An 11,229-nucleotide genomic window follows, 5' to 3' on the forward strand; every position below is an offset into this window, starting at 1 on the left:
ACTTTCACCGAGGTGCCGTCTGGGGCAGGGAGGGGGCATGCACGTTGGCACCGACCCCTTAGCCCGCGGTCCTGCCACACAGACCCTCCGACTGAGAGGCTTGTGTGGGGGAGGAGCTGTCAACACCCCCACTTTTACATTGAGCCCGGGGAGGAAATTCGACAACCACGGAGACCCCCGCTGCACAGCCCCAGACGCCCGGACTCCCCCACCCAGGCCTCCCTGAGGCCCCAGCCCTAACCCGCCGCCGCCGGGGCCATTTCACAGACGCGTTCCTGGCTCCAGCCCTCAGCCCACTTACGAGGTCCCCCATGAGTGGACCCTCCGCCGCGGGCACCCATTTTTCCCAAGATCACACTGAGGACAGGTCTTCCCGCAGCTCCAGCTGACCCTGCAGCGCCGGACCTCTCCCCAGGACTAGGATGAACACGCTCCGGCCCCATCCCGCAGACCCCCGGCCGGAATGCGGCCCAGGCGGCTGCTGCGGGAAGGACGTGATGGTCCACCGTGGGAGCTGAGCTCGGACTGCCCGGCCAATCTCTAAAGCGGGCTCGGGGCACCACAGCCAATGGCAAGAGAGAGCCGCCGGTTACTAGGCAGCATCCTGTCTCCCAGCAACGAAGCGCCCAGGCATGCGCAGCCAAAGGCGGCCAGCAATCAGCTGGTGGGGGCTCGCGCTGGTGGGCTGTGGGCAAACCGCAGGGGGCAGAACTCGCTGTCCAGTACGGTAGCCGCTGCAGCACTTGAAAGGGGCTGATCTGAATTGAAATATGCTGTAAGTGTCAAATCAGGAGTCTGAAGACAGTATGATAAAAGAATATACTACATATCATTAATAATTTTATATCAATAACATGATGAAATAATATTTTGATGTAGTGAATTAAATAAAATATATTATTAAAGTTAATTTCACCTCTTTAATTTTTTGCCGTAGCTTCTGAAAAATGTGATATTACGTAGGTAGCTGACGTTACGTTTCTATTGGATAGAGATTGCTCCTAGCAGGAGCGTCACGTGACGTATCGATAAGGGTGCGCTTAGAAAACCCCGCCCTCCCTAACTTTGTACACGCAGACAGCAAGCAAGGAGGAGAGCAGGCAGATTTGAAATAAATAGTGAGCAATGGAGAAAAAAGAAATGTGTTCGACATGCTCATATTTCAGTATAGTGTCATCATCCCCCGTCCCTTCCCTCCGTGATTCTGTTTTCACCATAGGATAGAAGATGCTTGTGGGACGGACAACACCCAAGAGGCTGAATACCGGGTTTCGATGGAGTATTGGATTTAAAATAGCAAACAGTATTCTCTCCCAAACGGCTCATTCCGAGAAGAGATTCGGACGGTGCTTACCCCTGGAGTGAGATAGTGGTCGATGTGACCACCGCAGACGTGGGGCTCTGAGGGCCCCTCCCGGCGCGAAACACTGACCAGGCAGCGGTGGCCTGCCTGGAGAAACTATTCAGTGACTGAAGATGTCCCAGCTTTTCTTATACTCACCAGCTTGGAGGTCTATGCAACTGTACAAAGACTCTTTTATAAGAGTCATGGAAAGGGGCTTTAGAAGCTTTCTTTTATTCAGGGACTTTTAATCCATAACTGTCATTATTTATTTTTGATGCTCAAATTGTCCCAGATTTAGCAATGGGACCCCTTCAAGCTGCCCCCTGTCATTTTGACAAGTCCCCATCATCCTCTGAGCACTTCCTAACTTTCTGGCGATGTGTTCCAGGCTCATCCCGGACTTGGCTTGCCCCAGATCTGCGATTTCTCTCAGGTGCCCTGGTATCTTTCATCCAGGAAGGGTGTGCTCGTTGCTCCTGCCATGCCATTGCTTTAAGGCCCTTTCAATGGACGCGGTAGGAAATTAGGTGTGGGGGTGTGCGTGTAATTTTTTAAATTATAGGTTTATACTAATCCTCCAATTTAAATCAAACACCAGCAGGTTCTTCCACGCTTTCCCCCATTCCAGGTTTGCATTCCCCTTCTCCCCTGGGGACAGCCCTGGTTACCAGCAACATCAGGAAATTTACGCATTTGCTCAGTCCTATAACACAAAAAATAGTTTCAGAATTCCTATGCCCATTGTATTATCAACAACAAACCTGTCACATCAAGCTTAAGATTCCTCTGTAGATCTTTTTGTCCTTAGAGTATATCCTACTGTGTAAGAATCTATATTCAAAGTATTGTTTTTGGAAGTTACTTGAATTATTCATTTTTAACGTGATTAGTTGTGTGATCAATTTGATACACAGGTTCATGTACTTCTGTTTGTATTCAATTTTTAGAATTTGCTTTTTACATAATGTTATATTTAGTTTTATTTTTTGAATTGGTAAAAGGTTAGTATAGTTAAAAAGTCAAAAGTATATTTTTAAAAGTGTACCCGAAGAAATTGCCTTTCAGTCCCTATCCTGTCCATACTGTCCCCAACCCTGAGAGCAAAATGTTTGCATCAATTTCTTCTTTATCCTTCTTGGGTTTCTTTTTGAAAAAATAATACATATGCATGTATACACACATATCTAGATCTATATATATATATTCTTATTTCTTCAAAATCTATGATACAATTTATACCTTGCTTTTTTCGCTTAACAGTATATCCTTAAAAATCACTCCATATCAGTTTAGGAGATGGCGCGTTTTCACACACGCGCGTTTTTCAGGTTTTTAGATGTACCGTATTTTATTTAACAAACTCTCGGTGTGGCCATTTAGGTTGTTTCAATATTTTGCTGTTGCAAACAGTGCTGCCATAAATAATCTTATGTACATGGGGGGAGGGGGTAGGAGGTATTGTTTGAGGTGTAGTTTCAGGCTAAATTCCTAGAAGTGCAGTTGCTGGGTCAAAAGGTAAACGCATATGTCGGTTTGTTAGATATTGTCAAATATCCCCCAGGCTGCTACACTGATTTGCATTCCCACCAGTAATGCTTAAGAGCGATTGTCACCCCCACCCTCACCAACAGAGGGCGCTGTGAAGCTCTGCGATTTTTGCCAATCTGAGAGGTGAGAAACGAGATTTTAGTATAGTTTTATTTTCCATTTATCGTATTTTGATTAGATTAAACATCTTTAGTGTATCATAAGGGCCATTTTTATTCATTTATCTTTTTTCTGTCAATTGTAAAAGCTCTTTTACATTAGGTAGATTAATCTTCTGTTTGAGGTATATGTTGCAAATAATCTCTCAATTTTATTTGTACATTAATTTAGCTTATGGCGCTTTTTGCCCAGGCAAGAGTTTTCTTCCCTGGCACTTATGCATTAATTTATCAATTTGTTCACTCACTGCATCAGAATTTTTGAAGCATTGTTATAAAAGCCCTCTCCACCCACAGATTACAATGGAAATACCCAGGTTTTCTTCCAGTTCTTTTTTTTTTTTTCCAGAGGAAGATTCGCCCTGAGCTAGCATCCGTCCCAATCTTCCTCTATTTTGTACACGGGCCACTGCCACAGCATGGCTGACGGGTGGTGCCGGTCTGCACCTGGGATCTGAACCTGTGAACCCAGGCCTCAGAAGCAGAGCATGCGAACTTAAGCACTACGCCGCAGGGCAGCCCCAACTTCTAGTTCTTATATGGTTTCAGTGTCTACATTTATACCTCTGATCAATGTGTAGTTCATTCTTGTGTAATGTGTGAGACACGGACCCAATTTCATTGGGGTTGAGGCAGGGGCCGCTCATCACTCATCATAAGAGTGGGAAGAAATCAACAGTTTCCCACAGAATCACTACAAACACACGCTTCATTGTGTCCCTCCCTTCCTCCCACATCTCCAGTGGCTCCCTACTGCCTGCAGGGGCATGTTATTTGGGGCCTCACTGTGAACTGACGTAGAACCCCTAGGGTCCTGCTGAGCCAGGCCACACACTGACACACATGTAAACACCCTGCCTTCCACCCGCTGTCCCTGTCTTCTGTCCACAACTCCACTTGCCCAGAACCTCTCTCCGTGGTCCTCAGAGATCAGTTTACTCCTTCTCTGCCTCCTCCTCTTCAGCAGCCCAGATTTAACTCATTTCCTCCCCTAATTCCTCCAAGAATAAGTTTCTATAAACCAAGTTTAATTTGGTCCTTACATCCTGTATTCGTCCCCCTCGTATGAGTTTTCTCAGGTCACAGGCTGGGCTACATTCCTCTGGATCCCCTCCTGCTGATGTCCCAGGAGAAGTCTCAGCTTCCTGAATCAATTTCAGGTCTGGTCGCTGCAGGTGTGAGGGTTGTCTGGGTGGGAAGAAGCTTTCAGGAGACGGACATGGCCAGGGAAGGGAGGGGCTATCTGGAGAGGCAGGTAGAACCAGCCGTTGGGTTCTCCAGGAGAGGTGAAATGCTAGGAGTCCAGGGATTCTGCCCCCATGACTGCGGTGAGTGAGAAGGAGGAGGAAGAAAGCAAGGACAAGAAGGAAGAGGGAGGCACTTGGCCCGGCACTACCCTTCCCCTGGAACGCCTGCCCTCCTCCTCCACTCCTGAAATTCCACTTCTCCTCAGCCTCGGCTCACACACCATCTCCCCCAGGAGGCCAGCCCTCGTTGCCTGGTTGACACTCTGTCCCCCACCCTGACCCCCACGGAACACATCTCTCCTGTCCTGCCGCATTCTCTCTGCTGGCGGGCAGTTGCTTGTAATGTGTCTCATGCAATGAATGGCTACACCATTAGGTCAGTTGCCTAACTCCATTAGGACAGTGTCTTTTTAAATTTTGGATTCTCCTACCTCTCATGCATACAGAGGTCATTCTGTGGACCTTGCAGAATTTTCTAAGTCTGTAGGCAAACTCAGGAGCCTGGGAACTACTCTGGCAGGGAGACCCCAGACCAATCAAATCATCCTAAAATGCTGAGGGTTCTTTATACTCCAGACACCAGCCCTTGGTCAGATGGATATGTGGTTGGCAGGTATTTTCTCCCTGTCTGTACTTTGTCAGGTCATCCTTTTTTAAGGGTCTTTCACAAAGGATAAGTTCTTAATTGTGCAGAATTCCAATATATCCAACTCTTTCTATGGACCAGGCTTCTGATGTCAAGTCTAAAAATCTCTTTGCCTGGCCCTAGGTCCCCAATTTTTCTCCTAAAATCCCCACCCCCCGGAGTGTGTTCCAGTTTTAAGTTTTGGGTGGCAGTGTGATCCATGTTGAGTCCGTGTCTGTGTGAGGGGTGGTTGTGGGCGTTTGGGTCCAGCGCGGCTTGTCCGCTTGCTTGTCTGTTCTGCCTGTGGGCGTCCGTCACCCTGCCCCCCTTTGATGGACAGGCCATCTTTCCTCTGTGAATTGCTTTTGCACATTTGCCAAAATTCAGCTGGGCTTGGGCATGTTTGTTTGGGTCTCTGATCTGTCCTGTTGATCAACGTGTCTGTGCCTCCGCCAACATGACGCGGTCTCCATCAGCTCTACAGATAAGCGTTAAATCAGGAGCAAACTTAATCTAGTTTTTTTCGAAATTGCTGTAAACATTCTAGTTCTTTTGATATCCACATAATTTTTTAAGATAAATATATCTACTTTTTTTTTTAATATCAAAGGAAGTTCTACAACTTGCTTTTCTTCCTTTAACAGTTGATCATCAACATTTACCTCATAAAAAAGAAAGATTCATAGTATTGCATTGTATGGATATTCTGGGATTTATTTAACCCAGCCCCTCTTAATGAACGGCTATTATTTTCCCCAGTTTTTTGTTATTATAAGTAATGCTGAAATCAATATTCTTATCATCACACGTGTATTTGCACAAGTGTCCCCATGCCCGTTTGTTGTCTTTGGTCTTTGTTGCAGTATATGCAAAGATAAATTTTGTTTTATGTGGTCAAGTTGATCAATAAATTCTTTGATGGCTCTGTGCTTTGTTTTATGCTTTAGAAGGACCTTCTTCACTCCGATATCATAGAACAAAAATGATTCACCCATGTTTTCTACGAGTACTTTTCTACAGCCTATGCCCACCTGAGCCGCTGCACACTTTTCCAAGCCCACCAGGGCGCCCCGGCCCGGGCAGAGCTCTGCACAGCATGGGCGATGTCCCCCTGGAGGTGGGCAGTGCTGAGGACCATGAGGGAAGGAGCGGAGCACGAGAAACTTTTCTTGAGAAACAGGTTCTCCTCTCGGTGCCCTCATTCATCTAACGGCTCTCCTGCTCTGAGGGCTGGCCTTGTTTTCCCACAGGGGAACTGTTCGGAAAAGGGACAGCAACCTCAGCCAGGACCAGATCTGGGACCCTCCCGCCATGGCCCCACCTCATTTTGGACAGGCCCCTCAGCAACACCTGTGTGCGCCATGCTGACGGCCTCACCTCTGTGCCCACAGAGGCCTCCTCAGTCACAAGCTGGAGCACCTCTGTCTGGTCGTGTGTGTGTGTCTTTCTAGGGGGGTATCATGGATAGTGAGGATGGCGATGATCCATTCCTTCCCACCAGCTGGGTCATCCTTTCCCTCACACTCCGCCTTCAGATGTTTCCTCGCTGTCTGACTCATTTTTCTCCAGGTTCTGTGTGGCTGCCCCACGAACTATCCCTTCCTTGAAAGCTGTGTGACCCTTGTGCCCTGCAATGACCTCGTCAAGCCAGGCCCCATGGAGAGTCTCCACGGGGAGGGACATCCTTTTCCCAAGGCCTGCGCTCAGGAGGGAGAATTCTTGTTGAGTGCAAGATTTGTCCCAAGACAAGTGAGTCCCCGGCCTGTCCTCCAGCAGCCATCACCCGGTTCCTTGGACTTGCCATGCCCCCCGCTGACCCAGCTTCACCATGTCCCCCCAACACCAGCCCTCCTACAGCCCTCCCAGCTCGGTGTCCACTGGACAGTGCCCAGACTTCCTAACATCCAGAGAGTCACTGTTTTATGGAAAACGACACTACCCCTGAACACTTTTGGAGCTTGGCTGTCCTGTGGTGGGTGGGAGGTGAGGCAGAGCGACCCAGGCCATCGGTTAATTGTCACAGCTCTGGCCTGGGATCCAGCTTTCTTCCAGTGGCTGGAGAATAAGCTGAGTGGATATGTTGAGGATATATTGAGACTTGTTTTGTTTTGTTTCAAGCCAGATAATAATACGTTCTCATCCCACTCCCACGTGCGCTAAGGTCTTACCCCTGCTCTGCCTCCCCTTTGGCCTCTCCTGTCCCCACCCGCTAAAACACAAACAGAGCCAGTCGTCCCATGTTCCCTGCTGCTCTGACGGCTGCCACTCGGGGAGAGGAAAGGAAAGTTGGTAGTCGACCGTCCATTTTCCTCAAGGCTAAGCTAAGAATAGGGGAGGTGCTAACTCCCCAGCGTCCACCAGGAATGGAAAGCGTCTTGGGGGATACATGGAAGCTCTTCTCTCCCAAATATCCAGGGTCATGAGGCTTGCTCCTTACGCTCTGAACACAGAGCCTCAAGATTCCCCATCTCTAGGTTCCTACTTGGGATGTGTCAAGTTTCTTGTCTCTGTCCTAGAGCCCGAGTGGGAAAAGTTGTGACCACGTGATACCTGTAGGGCCCCAGCATTCCACCCCTGGCTGTGCAGCACACAATGCAGCGACAGAGCAGGGGCCGGGGAGCGATAGGTCCAGGTCTGAGTGTGTTCTTCAATGGATTTCCTCACTTTTTAAGTCCCTGAATGCTTGGGGGAGGGGGAGCAGTATTTGTTTTTAAAAGGTAGAATTCACAGAGACAAATGAAGGAACCTGGATGGCAGTGGGTGTGAATGCCACTGCGAATCTCCCTGCCCCAGCCCCAGTGTGTGGGTTCTGAGGAGTCAAAGCCACGCTCAGGAAGGGCCGAAGCCAACCTGTCCTCTGAGTACCAGTCCCAGGGAGATTCTAACCTTCCCCCAGAAGCAGAAGAGAGGGGGAAACACCCTCCTTTGTGAAGAAATGCATATATTTGGGAGGAATTAGTTTGCTATTAATGAGAAACAAAGACCATCCCCTTCGGGGATATGTAACCTGAGATCCAATTAGTTTCCTTCAATTGCATGGAAACATTTCTTTGAGAATCATTTTGCTGGGAGTAGGGGAGGGAGGAGGACTTTCTGGCTGACCTGCAAATGCTCCCCTAGTGACAGAGCCTGGAGCAGGAGTGACAGTGGCCTGATGGACCGTTCATTCTCGGTCCAGGCTGTTGGGAAGCCTGGGAGTGGGTTGACTCAAAACAGTCGCTCGTTAGGGAACTGCAGTCTCCGTGGTCTTTCTGTCCCCGCCTGTGACCATCCCGCTGCCGTGTGGAGCTTTCGGCCTCTCAGAGTCTGTAAAGGCAGGAGGGTGCAGCCCTCAGCCCCGTCCTTTGCTCAGGGAATGGGGGAGCCCTGTGATTACAAGAAGATGTGGCATTAGGCTCTGCCTGGGTCTTGGGGTCCTCCTTCAGTGGGCTTCCTTTCCTTGCACTAAATCCACAGACAAGCCACCCCCCCGCCCCGCCGCCTGTCTTCTTGAGGATCTGGGCAACGTCTGGCTTGTCCGTCTAGTTTCAACGTGCCTTTGGCCCACAGAGGCAGTTCTGATTTCTACTGGGCCTGGGCTCTGCACGGTGGCTTTGCGCCATGGGTGTTTTGTCCCTTCCCTCTCTTCAGTGGATGAAAGCACTGTCCTGTTTTTAAGGCATTTGTTGATGGACTCTGGGGCGAGACCCGGGGCGCAGAAACTGCTCATCCCCTGGCCTGAGCAGGGGGCTCGTCTCCCAGGGTGAGAGGTAGGAAACCCGCATCCCTGTCTCCTCCTCTGCCGCTAAGGGTCTCAGGGTCCTCTCCTGAGTCCACGATAGAGTCTTGTCCTGCCTGCTGTCTGCCGAGTCTGAGGCACCTGTATCAGCCCATGCGCACGGTTAGCGGAGGACACTCTCATGGCCATCTGTCCTTCTTCACCCACAGAATCGGAGGAGGGTGAATTTTGGTGAGTTTGAGATCCCAAGAGAGTGGGGGTCAGGTGAGGAAGTGGCGTCCGAAGAACAAGTGGGATCTGGCTGTGGAATGGGTTCAGTATCTGAGAGTGTGAGGAGAAGGTGGGACCGAAAGGGGCCTGTGGACAATGCAGGAACCGGTTTCAAAGAGAGCTTGGATGGAAGAAAGGCACCCAGAGGAAAACAAATTTTAGGCAGGGAAACAAGAGGCTATACACCCACAGGTGAAATACACTTCACAGGATTAGTCTGGCCAATTCACTCAACAAAGTACATGGGGACCAAGCAAAAACACCAAGTGAGGAAACCGTTAGTTTTCAAAGATTGCCAGATTGAATTTTAAAAAGGCGCCAAGTAGAGAGGCGTAGCAGTTAAGTGCACACACTCCGCTTCAGTGGCCCGGGGTTTGGATCCCAGGCACGCACCGACACACCGCTTGTCAGGCCATGCTGTGGCGGCATCCTATATAAAGTAGAGGAAGATGGGCATGGATGTCACCCCAGGGCCAATCTTCCTCAGCAAAAAGAGGAGGAGTGGCATGGATGTTAGCTCAGGGCTGATCTTCCTCACACACACACACACACAAAAAGTTGCCAACTAGAGACGTACTTCAGATTCAAAGACACAAATGGGTTGAAAGTAAATGGAAAAAGATATACCACGCAAATAACAACAGAGAGCTGGGGTGGCTATACTGATATCAGACAAGAGAGACTTTTAAACAAAATATATTACTAGATGTAAAGAGGGGCATTGAATAATGCTACAAAAGTGTCAATTCATCAGGAATAAGTAACATTTATAAACATGCATACAAAAAACAACAGAGTCTCAATATAATTGAAGCAAAGACTGACAGAAATAAAAGGATAAATATGCAATTCAATAATACTAGTGAGAGACTTAATGCTCCACTCCCGTTGATGCCACGTAGGCAGAAAATCAACATGGGACCGGCCCAGTGGCTTAGCGGTTGAGTGCGCGTGCTCCGCTGCCGGCGGCCCCGGGTTCGGATCCCTGGCGTGCACCGACGCACCGCTTCTCCGGCCATGCTGAGGCCGCGTCCCACATGCAGCAACTAGAAGGATGTGCAACTATGACATACAACTATCTACTGGGGCTTTGGGGGGGAAATAAAAAAAATTAAATTAAAAAAAAAGAAAATCAACATGGATACAGAAGACTGGAACAACAACATAAACCAACTAGCCCTAACAGGCATCTGTGGAACACTCCACCAGCAATGGCAGAAGACGTGTGGACCATTCTCCAGGAGAGACCATATCCTGGGCCATGAGACAAGCCTCAAGAGCCTCACAAGGATTGAAATCAGGCAAAGAAAGTTCTCTGATCACAGTGGAATTAAATCAGATTGACAACAGAAAGGAATTGGGAAATTCACAAATATGTGGAAAATAAACAAATACATTCCAAAATAGCCAGTGGGTCAGAGAAGAAATCATGAGACAAATCAGAAATACATTAAATGAAAACCAAAAATAAAAATGAAAAGAAAAGCACAACATACCAAAACTTATGGGAGGCAACTAAAAGCAGTGCTGAGGTTTATAGCTGTAATGCCTGTGTGAAAAAAAGAAGAGATCAAATCAATAGTTTAAACTTGCATGCTAGGAAAATAGAGAAACAATGGCAAACTAAACCCAAAGACAGAAAAGGAAGGAAATAATAAAGATAAAAGATTAAGCAAACAGGAAGATAAAGATATAAATGGAATAGAGAATAGAAATAACAATGGAGAAAATTAACAAAACCAAAATTTGGGTCTTTGAAAAGATCAACAAAGCTGACAAACCTTTATCCAGACTGACCAAGAAAAAACAGAAGAAAACTCAAATTCCTAAAATCTGGAATGAAAGAGAGGAAATCCCTATCATCCTTACAGAAAAAATGATGACCAGGATATACTATGAATAACTAAAGGGGAACAAATTAGATAAATTAAACAAAAGAATTCCAAGAAAGAAGTAACTTATGGAAGCTGGCTCAAGAAGAAATATGAAATCTGATAGACCTACAATAAGTAAAGAAATTAGATTAGTCATCAAAAAACTTCCCACAAAGAAAATCACAGGCCCTGCTGGCTTCACTGTTGAAGGCGAACAAACACTTAAAGGAGGAGGAATGCCTGTCTGTCCCCACCGCAGCCTCTCCGAAGCTCAGACTTTGCTCCCTCGAGGCATCAGGAGGACGTCTCTGCTGCTTCAGATCTGTGACCTCCCTGCCTCTGACTCTCAGACCGACACTTGAGGACTCACACCACTAGTCCAGGCCCACTTGGTTAATCGCCTTTTTGATTAACCCAGAGTCAACTGATTAGTAACATTAATTG

Source organism: Ceratotherium simum, chromosome 16, assembly GCF_057802395.1.
Source record: "Ceratotherium simum simum isolate JZ-2026a chromosome 16, ASM5780239v1, whole genome shotgun sequence".
In the NCBI taxonomy this organism is placed as follows: domain Eukaryota; kingdom Metazoa; phylum Chordata; class Mammalia; order Perissodactyla; family Rhinocerotidae; genus Ceratotherium; species Ceratotherium simum.